Below are 12,604 nucleotides of genomic sequence, written 5' to 3' on the forward strand. Positions count from 1 at the left end.
CCCTGCCTGCCTTGACTTTGCAACTTGACAGTGACTGTCGTCCAGCTCTACCTTCCAGTTCTCCTTCAGAGGAACCTGAGCAAGGCTCCCTTTTCTCGCTTCGCCCGATGGCATTTCCTGAGATTCCACTAGGAGGCGACGTATCTTTGTCCTGTCATTTTGTCTCCGATCAGACAGCTCCTATTTTGATTCTGACAGTGTCTCTAGCATGTCCCACGTGTTGGGTTTTGTTATAAATGAGTAGATGAGCTTAAGCAGGAGTCAGAGTACTCTGACACCTTTTTTTTTTTTTAGGATAATCTATTTTATTTAATTAATTAATTTTTATTTTTAAATTTTTTATTGACCTGATGGCCTTTTTCCCCCCAGGATAATCTCCCTATTTTAATTGACTAATTAATTAATTAATTAACAATCTTTTAACTGTTAATTTTTTATTGGCCTGACAGCTTTTTGAACCGACAGCTCTGCAGTGCCCAGGGTCCCCTGAGGTCCTCGGACCCCTGGGGTCTGAGACATGACATGGGACACATTCTTTGGGTGTGTGAGGACATCACCTTTTGAGGATTAATAATGTTACTTATAATGTGTTGCATATATATTTGTTAATTCATTCAGTGATTCATTCATTCTTGGTCCTAGTCCTCAAAGAACCCAGGTAAGCCTATTACTTATCGAACAGCTTTGTAGACAGCATCATAAACACACAGCTCAGAGCCTGCTTGCAGCTGTATTTGCTTAGGGTCTGAGTGATCAGAACTGCGTAGGAAACTGCTCCTGAATGCAGTGGCTTACGATACAGCCAGTGGCTCACGGCTGTGTGCCTGGGACAGGGCTTGTCTGTGCTCTGGGCTGGAAGGTCCGAGGTGGCCTCTGGAGTTCCGGGCCTCCCTTCACATGGACTTTCTCCCCAGCAGGGCAGTCGGCCTATTTCTCACCATGATGGCTGGGTTCCAGGGGGAGCCAGTCCAACGTTCCCACAAGACCAGCCCTGCTAGCATCAGGCTTGCTAGCGTCCCATCGGCTGAAGCAAGTCCCGGGGCCAGGCCCAGTCAGTGTGTGTGGGGGGGCTGCACAAGGGCGTGAAATGGGGAGGCCACCAATGCCACCAGCTGCTAGTCACCTTAATCTCTCTTGCAGTGCTGTGTCACAGGGACCTGGGTTTGAGTCCTGCCAGCACCACCTGCATACTAGCTTCTCATGGGTTGAATGGTCCTTCCCACCCTCCCAGATTCATGTGCTCAGGTCCTGACCTCCAGGACTGCAGGATGTGGCCTATCTGAAGACTGAGTCTTTACAGAGGTGATCCAGGTGACGTGAGGGCATTAGGGTGAGCCCTAATCCAATCTGACCGGTGCTCTAATTAAAAAGAGAAGTCTGGACACAGACACACACAGAGGGAAGGTGACGTGAAGTGACACAGGGGGAAGATGGCAGCTACCAGCCCAGGAGAGAGGCTTGGACCACCTCCTTCCCTCACGGCCCTCGGAAGGCGCCAAGGCTGCTGACACCTTGATCTTGGACGTCTAGCCTCCCCAGCTGTGGTCTGATGAATTTCTGTTGTTTCTACCACTCAGTTTATGGTAGTCTGTTATGGCAGCCCTAGGAAGCTAACACATAGATCTGTGGCCTTGGACAAGTTACGGAACTTCTCCGTAGCTCGGTTTGCCCCTCAGTGAAATAGAGGCAGCGATGATACCTCTAAGACTCGTTGATACAAGCAAGCAATTAACAAGCTCTTCTTCCACGCCAAGCACAGTGCACGGCACTGGAGACACAGCAGCAAAGAAGACAGGAGAGGTTCCCCATCTTGTGGCGCCTAGCCTCATCTCAGACAGGAAATATAAGCAAGTAAGTAAAACCATGAGACGCCTTCAGGCAGAGACAGTGCAATGAAGAAAAGAAAAGAAACGATGTGCTGGAGAATAAGAGCTGGGAGGTCCTTTGGATGAGGTGATCAGAGCAGGTCTCCCTGAGCAGAGACCTGAAGCATGAGAAGGGGCCTTGGCTGGAAGATGAGAGGGAAGAGCAGTTCACACAGTGGAAACAGCAGGTGCAAAGGGCCTGAGGTGGGAATGAGCTCCTGTGTTTGAGGAACAGAAGGAAGGAGAGAGTGGCTGGTTGGCAAGATAGAGTGTTGGGCCATGAGGTCGGGGGAGGAGGCTGAACTCAGACCTGTGGAAGCTTCCAGTCGGAAGTTCGGCTTTTATTCTAAGTGATGAGAGGATCTTGGAGGTTGACGGCAGGGCAACCTGTTCTGTGTATTGAGGAAATCGTTCCGCCTGCCGGACCGAGAGTGGCCTGGGGCTGTGGAAAATGTCAGAGGGCTTCTCCCAGACCCAAACTGCTGGCTGGCCTTTATCCTTTTCATCCTTTCACTACTGTGGTCAGCAAAATTATGTCCCCTGCCTCCAAGGATGCCCATCCCTAATCTCTTGAAACTGTGAATATATTATCTTACATGGCAGAGGGACTTTGTAGATGTGATCCATCTCCCTGAGATGGGAGGTGATCCTGGATTATACAGGTGGGCCCCAGGGACTCATAAGAGGAAGAGGGAGACAGAAGGGTCAGAGTCTGAGGAGGACGTGTGATGCTGGAGGCAGAGGCTGGAGCGTGGAGACTGCTGACTGGAAGGGGCTGCAGGTCAAGGAATGTGGGCTAGAGAAGTCACAGCAGTGGCCTCTCCCCTGGCACCTCCAGAAGGAGCCAGCTGTACCAGCCCATTGACTTTCAGCCCAGGAAACCCTGTTTCAGATTTCTGAACCCCAGCCCTGTAAGATAACAAATAAGTGTGACAGTGTGTGACAGTGGCAGGAGGAAACGAACGTGCCCATTTCCTTGAAGGAGCCTGGAGCTGGTAGGAAACCTTTCCTTCACCACCCGGTGGATCTGGCTGCCTCACCCTTGGACCTCTGATGCTCCATCAAGGGCCAGGATTGTCCACTAAACCCAAGAGAAGCAGGAGAAGGAGAGGATGGTGCAGAGTGAGCTGCACCCACTGGGGAGCACCCCGCCCCACCCAGGAGACCTCCTGGAGCCTCCATCTTTGGAGATCACCTGCAGCGGGAATTGCCCCTGCTCCTTGGCTAGCGTGCGGAGTTCTGGCTGACACCCGGGCTCACTGGTTCAGCAAGGGGCAAGGATGTTTATTTTCAAGAGAAAACATCTCAGAGAAAAACACTGTAATAAAGCTGACCGGGGCTGTGGTGAACAGGATATGCATGTAATTCAGCCAAAAACGTCTGCTTCACGCTTTCCAGGGTGTAGCTGTTACATGGCCACCTGTTTTAGTGACCCGTCACTGCGAAACAAAGAGCCACAGACTAGGTGGCTTAACCAAGCGGAAATGTATTCTCTCACAGTTCCGGAATGAGAAGTACAAAATCAAGGTGTCAGGGGGACATGCTCCTTCTGAAGGAAAGAGTCCATCCTGGCCCCTTCCAGCTCTGGCGGCCCCAGGCGTTCCTTGGCTTGAGGCAGCATCACCCCGGCCTCTGCTCCATCTCCACCCAGCCTTCTTTCCCGCTGCCATAGGGTTTAGGGCTCACTCGCATTCAGAATCACTCCATGTTAACTCATTCTGTCTACAAGGACCATACTTCCAAAGGAGACCGTATCCTGAGGTTCCAAGTGGACATGAATTTCGGGGGAATAATTATTCAGCTTCCTACAGAACCCACTGAACAGGAATGCATTTGATCTTTCCTGCAATCCTGTGATGCAGATAAAGAGGGAGTTGTTTTTGTCCTTATTTTGCAGTTGAGGAAACAGAGGCTCAGAGAGCCTTAGCAGCTTGCCCAAGCCACTGAGAGCGTTCATTCATTCAATTAATAAATAAATGTGATACGGGCCAGGCGCTGTCCTAGGTGCTGGAGACACAGCAGAGAAAAAGACAGACAAAAGCTCCCGGGCTGTTAGAACGGGCACGCTAGTCTGGGGAGAGAAAACGGCAGGACATGTGGTCTAAAGCCCAGAAACACGTAGCCCCTTAGATGGATGAGCGCCATGGGGCGTGCTGACGTGCCGTTCCAAAGAGGGTAGTGAGAGAAGACGCCTGTGAGCAGAGGCTTGTGGGGTGGGGCGAGAGAGAGCACGTCCCTGTTTGGGGAAGAGCATCCCGGGCAGCGAGGGCAGCAAGCAGCCTTTGCACTTTCCAGCACGCCACGTCGCCCTCTCTCTCCTCTAGGCCTTGTTGAATTTTGCCACCCCTGAAGGCCAGCTGTGCCTTCCCCTCCTCCTTTTGAACCCTGCAGGACTTGAGCGGTTGGCGGACTTCCTGTAAGCCTCTGGAGGTGGCCTGCAGTGGAGCCACTGCGCCACAAGGTGGCAATGCTTCCCACAGATATGGCTCCTCACTCAGCTCTGCGGAGGTCTGGGTGTAAATGGTGCAAGCAGCGCTATTTCTCTTTGTCCTTGAAAGGACAGCAACTTTGGGCTCCAAAGAGCAGACTTCTTTATGTTTTATTGCTCTTTGTGTCTCCACCTTCTGAAGAAGAGTAATGGGAGGTCAAGGTGAGAAAGGAGAGTAGGGATCTCCCTGGGAAATGTTGAAATGACCACAGATGTAGGATTTTGGATGAGATGAGGAAGTTGGGCTCAGAGAGGGGAAGTAAGTGATCCAAGGTCACCCAGCTGAGTGGTGCCAGAACTGTACGTTCTGATCCCTGGACCAGTTCTTGTCCACTGTGTCACTCTTCCTGCTTCCCCAGGCCTAGGACACAAATTGGGTCAGTGCTGGGCTGGTGGGCTGGTGGGAAGTGGAGTGGGGAGAGTAGTGGAATGAGCACTGGATGCAGAGTCCAGAGTCCAGAGCTTCACATCCAGCTCATGAGAAGTGGAACCAGAAAGGTGGTCCATCTCTGTTGCCAGGGCAGACCGCAGGACTCAGTTTTCTTATCTGTAGAATGGGAATAAAAAATTGGGTTGTACCTGTATGTAAAGACCAAATGTGGGCTAACCTTTGGGGTGAGACCTTTATTCTGACCCCTACAGTGGGGAACTTTTAAAATGACTCCAACTTTGGAGAATCAGGTACACCTGGTTTCAGAGCCCACTTGATAGGTGTGTGATCTTAGCCTCTCTGAGCCTCAGTTTCCTCCTCTGCAAAATGGGTCCAATAATATCATGGATTAAATGAGGTGATCCAGGTGAAGAGCCCAGCCCAGTCCTTGACAGTATAAATGTTCACTACATATTAATACTGGATTGGAGTGGGGAGGAGAGGAGAGCTAAGATCAGAATGGGGGTGGGGGATGCTCAGAAATACAGTCAGGTTAAAAGTTCAACACCTAGTCATTTCCCTACAGTGAGGGAAAGTGCACTGAAAGTAAAGGTAAAATAATAACCACAGCAGCTACCGTTTCTCAAGCATGTTCGTAACTTCATTTGTTGCTCACAATCATCCAGGAAGTGGGCACTATTGTTTAAGCCCATTTTACAGCAGTAGTGACTGAGGCTCATAGAGGTTAGTATCTTGCCTAAGGTCACACACCCAAAGACTAGTAGAGCTTGAACTTTTCAGGCTCAGTCAGGGGGCTCCAGTGTCTCTCAGCTTCTCTAATATTCTGTTAACCTAATCTGTACTCTCAGGATGGTAAAATCTACAGGGACCCATTTTGCGATGCAGATTCTGACCTTAACCCTTGTGGATACTCTCCAGTTCTCCTAAAAAAACCCCAAAATAAGCATTGTAGCCTAACTCCAGGGGAGAAGTGAAGCAACTTTTTCTTAAAAACAATTATCCTTTAAATTTTTTTTACTGTGATAATTTTCACAGTCATATACAGTGTATGTGTGTGTGTGTGTGTGTTACGTCATTGCCCAGCTTCAGCGGTCATCAGCATTTGTCATCTTGTTTCCTCTGTCCCCACAGTCAAAATTAGTTTTTTTTCTCAAGAGGAATTTCTCAAGATTTATCTTAAAGAAAATCTTGTTGATCGCACCCCACTCCCTCACCATACAATTTCCCCCCATCTTTATTGTGACATAATTGATGTATAACATGATGTAAGTGTAAGGTATATAATGTAATGATTTGATACATATGTATTTTGCAAACTTACTAGCAAAGTTAGGTTAGTTATCCTAACCTCCATCACCTCACATAGCTACAAATTTTTTTTTGTGTGGTGAAAACTTTAAGAATCTACTTTCTTAGTCACTTTCAAATGTAAAATACAATATTATATAGTTAATATGCTGTACATTACAGCCCCAGAACTTATTCATCTTATGGCAGTCACTTTTTTTTCTTTTCCTGGAAGTGTTTAAAGTAGAATCCTAGACATCGTATTATGTTATGGGCTGCATATTTTAATTTTTTTTATTCAGCCATACTGGCCTGTTGGGTCTATCTCTATCAGGAATGATGTATTTCATTGCAAGTAAGAGATTTAAATAATACAGCATGAACACTAAATGCATTTGATTAATTTGTATGATGGGAAGTCTGGAAGTAGGCAGTTCTGAGGGTTGGGGAAGTGACTCAATGATGGTTAGGCATTAGTGTGGTTATCTTTACGAAGTCTCAGTCTTTACCTCATGGCCCCAAGATGGCTGCCAGAGCTCCAAGCATCATGTCCTCACACAAGAGCATTCAAAACAGAAAAGGGGGGTAGGAAGTGATCAAGAGGGTTATCTCCTTGTTGGAACCTGCAGCTGTCCACAGGAATGGGACATGTACGCTGTCACAATGGCCAGAGGGTGTCAAGGCCATTTAGAGTGCGGGGACCAGAGATGTTACATATCCTGCAATACATGCGGCAGTCCTCCCAGTGAAGAATGTTCCTACTAGACATTCATTATAGTCATCTGAGCCTAGAAACTAACTCCGCTTTGCATATAAACACTACATGCTTTGAGGGTTTTAATGTTGACCAGCTTCCCCAGGGATGCAGCTACAGACTGTAACAAAGGGAAACTGTACTTTGTTTTGTTGAGAGTATTAACAAGAGTTGCTGCCTGTCTATCGCAGGAACTCACATCACTGATGGTGACCAGCTGGTTGGTGTCTGAGGGACCACCCACAGGCCCGTGCCTGTTGGTGCTTGTGGCTGTCACGTCTATGGTGATTTTTGAGTCCAGTGACAAGCACGTGACTGCTTCATCCTGATGTCTTCTGGGTAGCGGTGTCTGAGCACTCATATGTTGAAATGCCTATCATTTTTATTATAGATATCCCTTAATTTTTTTCTTTATATTACAATCAGGTCATTATCCTGATTCAACAACAAAAATTCATGTGTGTAGACGTCCTTGAGTTTCGCTACAAGGGAGTCACAGAGGGGGGATTACAAACATTTTTATTATAAAAAAGAGGAGCTATTGGGTCTGAAAGGTTGTGACCCCTCAGCCTGGAAGTTTGTCCTGGAGATGGGTCACCCTCCCTGAGTGCAGGGCCCCCTGATCCCTGCACAAGACTGGGGAGCTGTTGGCAGGGAAGAAGGAGGGCGGCCGTTGGGTAGGAGGCTGTTGGTGTCTATCTCTCGCTGATCATGGGTTCCAGGGTCTCAGCAAAGATCCTGCCCCCCAGGGGGGCTCAGAAAGAGAAAGCTTCTGACAATTGAGGGTGAGTGGCAGCTGGGGAGAGAGGTGTGACTGTGTGCAGGGCAGGGCGGGGAGCTGGTACCCGGGAAGTGCTGTGGGTGGGCACATGTGCTAGGTGTGTGTGGTATATATATGTATGTGTGCCATGGGTCTGTATATGTGGCAGGTGTATGCACGTGTGGTGTGTATCTTTACAGGTGATATGTATGCATGGGTGTATGTATATGCACACGCTGTATGTATATGTACGTGTGTGTGGGGTATGTATATATGCATGTGCTATGTACCTGTATACGTGATGCATATATGCATGTGTGGTATGCATATGGATATGCATGTGGAGTACGTATATGTGCATGTATAGGCATGTAGACATGGATGTATATATGTGGTGCGCATATGAGTATATGGTCTATTTGTATATGTTCTATGCATATGCATACGTTGTATGTGTATGGTTTGCGTATGTATATGTGTGTGGTGTGTAAATGTGTATATATATTTTAATATTCTCTGATTTAGGTCACTGTCTAAACAGAAGACAGAGATAATGTTGGTTTGGATGCAAAACTTATTTCGTCAGAGAAGCTCTTCAGGGAAACTGAGTGCAGTGTTCTGTGGCTCCTCAAACAGCCTCTGTAGCAGAATAATAAAAACCGCGAGGCGTGGTCCTGGTGGTGGAGGTAGGAGGTGGGGGGGGGTTCTGGGTTCTCTCTATGGCGTTTCTTTAAGCCAGTGCTGCCCTGACTTGCCTGAGGCTCAGAAGAAGTGGGCAAGGAGAGGATTTTGGATTTAATTTCAAGGGCTGTGGGAGCCACTGGTAGTTTGAGCAGGAGAGTGACGGGCACTTAATAGAAATGCAGATTCCCAGGCCCCATTCCAGCCTCTGAGAATCAGAATCTGGGCAGGGGTGTCTAGGAGTGACAAGACCCCTGCCAGGTGATTCTTGTCATTGTGCAAGTTCGGGAGACCGTGCCTCGTAGTGGCAGCCTCACACGTGAGTGTGCTTCAGACTCTCCCAGAGGGCTTATTGAACCACCGTGGCCTGGTCCCACCCCAGAGTTTCTTACTCAGTGGGTTGGGGAAGGACAGAGAATTTGCATTTTTAGCAAGTTCCCAGGGATGCCGATGCTGTCGGTCCCTGGACCACACTCTGAGATGCACTGGCTCGTGGCAGGGGTTCGCAGCCCTGGATGCGCATTGCAATCACTGGGAGCTTTAGCCAGGCCCAATGTCCTGGCCACACTAAGGCCCCAGTAAATCAGGATCTCTGGAGGTAGGGGCCAGGCATTAAAAAAACAAACAAACAACCCAACAAACTAACCCTTTCCAGGTGATCCCAATGTCTAGTCAGGACTGAAAATCGTTATCTGAAAGTCTTAAACCCTGAATTGGTTATCGAAATGCAGCGTCTTCAATCTCCCTCCTGAATCAGAAAACACTTGGGCTGGGGTCCTTGGGTAAACCAGTGTCCCAGGTGCACTGAAATTTGAGACACTTCTTGGACCCTTTAGTCGCTGCCACCTGCCACTTTTCAGTGTGCTGGGGGAAATGATGTGGAGGGGACTCAGCTCATCTAAGAAGACGATGAATGATGACAGCTGCCATGCAAGGAGTGCCCACTGCAAGCTGGAACGTTCAGATACACCATCTCCTAGCTGCCAAGATAACTGTGAAAGAGGTGGACGCCATTAGCCCCACTTGATGGATGGGAAAACTGAGGCAAAGAGAAATGAAGTACCTCCTGGAGGCCACTCTGTGGGTAAGCGGCAGAGCCAGGTCTGATCCCAGATTCTCAAAGCATTAAAGTCCCTTGTACTAAGCCATCTTGCCTTCTGCTTGGGGTCTTCTGTGGGCAGGGATGGGGTGGGAATTAGGGAGGCTTGCAGGAGAAGAATAAATTATTTTATATCAGTGAAGCAAAATGCCTGAGCACCAGCGATCTCATCACTTCCTTCTGGGACTGGCGTGTTGGCCTTAAAGGGTGAGTGGACCTCACTCGGGTAGTTGTAATTAACTCGCTGACTGCTGAGAATGCCGTAAAGCATTGCTAATGCAGCGTGTCTGTGATGCTGCTGGGGGCTCAAGGCCTAGGAGGAGCCAGCCAGCCCCAGGCTCCAGGGGTCAGCAGAAATGAAGGAATATTGGTGTGTCCAAACCATCACTCTGTTCTGGCTCTTTAGCGTGTGCCTGCCTGGCCTCAGACCTCAACTCCAGAAGCTTGATTAACGGGGTCTGAAGGAAGGCATTTAGGAAGTGAACTGGAGTTTGGGTTTCGACCTGCATGAGCTGCTTAGAACGTGGTAATTAAGACTTTGGATTGGATAATCTTGAGGTTAAATCCTTGCTCTGCCTCTCTCTCAAAAAAAATTGAGATCTAATTCACTTGCCATAAAATTCACCCCGTTGAAGTGCACAATTCAGTAGGTTTTAGTATATTCATTGAATAGTACAACCATCATCACTATCAGATCCAGAACACTTTAATCACCCCCGAAGAAACCCTGTCTCCCCATTGCAACTGTCCCCATTCCCCTCTATCATCCAGCCCTGGGCAACCAACACACCAGTCGGCTTCCTGTCTCAATGGGTTTGTCTTTTCTGGATTCTTTATATCAAGGGAATCATACAATATGCGACCTTTGTGTCTGGCTTCTTTCACTGAGCGTCTTGTTTTCAAGGTTTGCCCATATTGCAGCCTGAATTAGTATCACATTCCTTTTTTACGGCTGTATAGTATTCCACTGTGTGGATATATCACATTTGGTTTATCCGTTCGATTTTGGATCGATCGGTCCGTTGGATTTTTCTTGTCTTTTTACTATTGTGACTTGCTGCTGTGAACATTTGTGCCCACGTTTTTGTGCAGGTTTACGTCCTCATTTCTTTTGTGCATATACCTGGGAGTGGAATGGCTGGGTCCTATGGCAACTACATGTTTAGCTTTTTAAGGAATTGCCAGACTATTTTCATAGCATCTCCTGTGCTCCTTTTTGGGGCAGATTATCTCACCCCTCTGAGCCTCAGTCTCCTCCTCTGTCAAATGGGGATCATTAGAGTGCCAGGCTCACTGGGTTATGGTGATGGTGGAAGAAAATACTGGAGGCCCCACAGCACCCTCCCTGGCCCCATGCCAAGCACTTAATAAATGTTAGTTATTATTAGTATTTACCAACATATTTACTTATTTATGAAAGGAATGCAGCCCCCAAACATACATAACCCTCACCGGGAAGAGGAATAATAAAAATAGGCTTAGAAAATCGATGAGGATAAAAGTGGCGCTGGTTCCTGGAGTGTAAGTGTGGGTTTTATTAAAATTCAGTGTAGTAAGCATTTCTGCAGCGGGGCTGAGCTGATTCACTCTTACAGCCTGAGCAAAAGAGAGACCTTTTGGGGCTCTAATCAGGCACCTGGGGGTCTGTTAGCTCCCCAAGGTGGCACTTCCCATCCTGGCATCTCATTTCTAGTTTGCCATTGAGGTAGGTAATCTGAAGACTGGCTAGATCTGTGGTTGGCTGGCACGGCGGGGAAGGAGTTAAGAAAGAAGCTGGAAGAAATTCTGATGAGCTGTCTACTGTCCCTGGCAGTAGTCGCAGTAGGAACAGTTACCATGTCTGAGCACTAATTATGCGCCAGGTGATTGTGCAGAGGCTGGGGATACAACCTGGACTGTTGACTGTCACAATTACATGAGTCCTTTTGGTCTAGGATGTAATCAGTAAATAATAACGTGTACTAAATACACGTTAGGTGCTGTGCTAACTTCCTCACATGAATCCTCTCTTTTAATCCACGTAATAGATCTAGAGGTTGTTTCCATATAATTATTGCTTTATAGGAAAGGAAACAGAAGCTCAGACAAGTTAAAAGACTTACCCAAGGGCTCTCAGTGGGTAAGAAGGGAATTAAGAATTTGGTCGTGGGTCTGTTTGGCTCCAAGGCTTTGCCCAGACTCAAAGGCAGGCACCTGGGTTTGCTGATGTGCATAACGGAGCTGGGTCCTTCTTCTCCTGGATCCTCACCTCCTCCCCTTCAGTGGGCTCTGGCCACCCCAGCCTCCTTTCCGTTCTGAGAACACCTCCTTCTCTTCTTGGAGACTTTGTACTTGCTGTTTCCTCTACCTGGAACCTGCTCCCCGACAGCTCCTTCACTTAAGTAACTCCTGTTATTCCTGAGTCCATAGCAGAGGTTACTCATTGCCTCTCAAAACAACTCTGGGGAGCACCTTAGAGACTACATTTCCCAACCTCTCTTAGAGAATGGTATGTTCATTTGATCAACTTCTGGCCAATGAAATAGAAATGGAGTGTTCTGTAAGGCTCCTTACATAGGTGGGGGCGCATTTCCTTATTTTTCTATTGTCCTTGCATTGTCCTGTTGTCTGTGATGCAGATATGGTGGCTGGAGCTCTAGCAACCATTTTGGACCATGAGGTAAACTTGAGAATGAAAGCATATGCTAAGGAATGTGAAACAGAAGAACCCAAAGAGGCTGGGCTCCTGATTAACTGGTGGAACTGTCAAATTAGTCCTGGGCTGATTCTGGCTTCTCATGGAATGAGAGTATATGGGCATATGGAGAGTGCCACTGGGTGTAGTTAGACAGGTTGTGCACTGCACAAACCCAGGGACACCAGTTAAATAACAGTCTATGTGAATACACGTCCTGAAATTGTAGTGCCTGTCCTGTGTGACTGTTCATGGCAGCCCCGTCTACAAGGTAAGGAGGGACCTTGACCATGAGTTTATTCAGTGAACTCCTGGCGCTTACCAGGATGTCTGGACCATTGTCAGTCCTCTGAACAAATATTGGTTGCAGGATGAAAAAAAAGATGGATGTCTTGAGCTGGGTACTGAGGGCACCCAGAGTTGGGCAAGGCATGGAAATGGTAGCAAGAAGGCGTGGTCAGGGCTTTAATCCAGGGAAAAGCGAGGGATGCTGGGGCTCAGAGGGAGGTGGCCGCCTGCCTGGGGGAGCTGGAAGCTCTGTGGACTGAGGAGGCCCTTCTCTTACCTGGTCTCAGATTTCCATCTGCAAAATGAGATTACGGCAG

Source organism: Vicugna pacos, chromosome 18 (genome assembly GCF_048564905.1).
Source record: "Vicugna pacos chromosome 18, VicPac4, whole genome shotgun sequence".
NCBI classification, from domain to species: Eukaryota; Metazoa; Chordata; class Mammalia; order Artiodactyla; family Camelidae; genus Vicugna; species Vicugna pacos.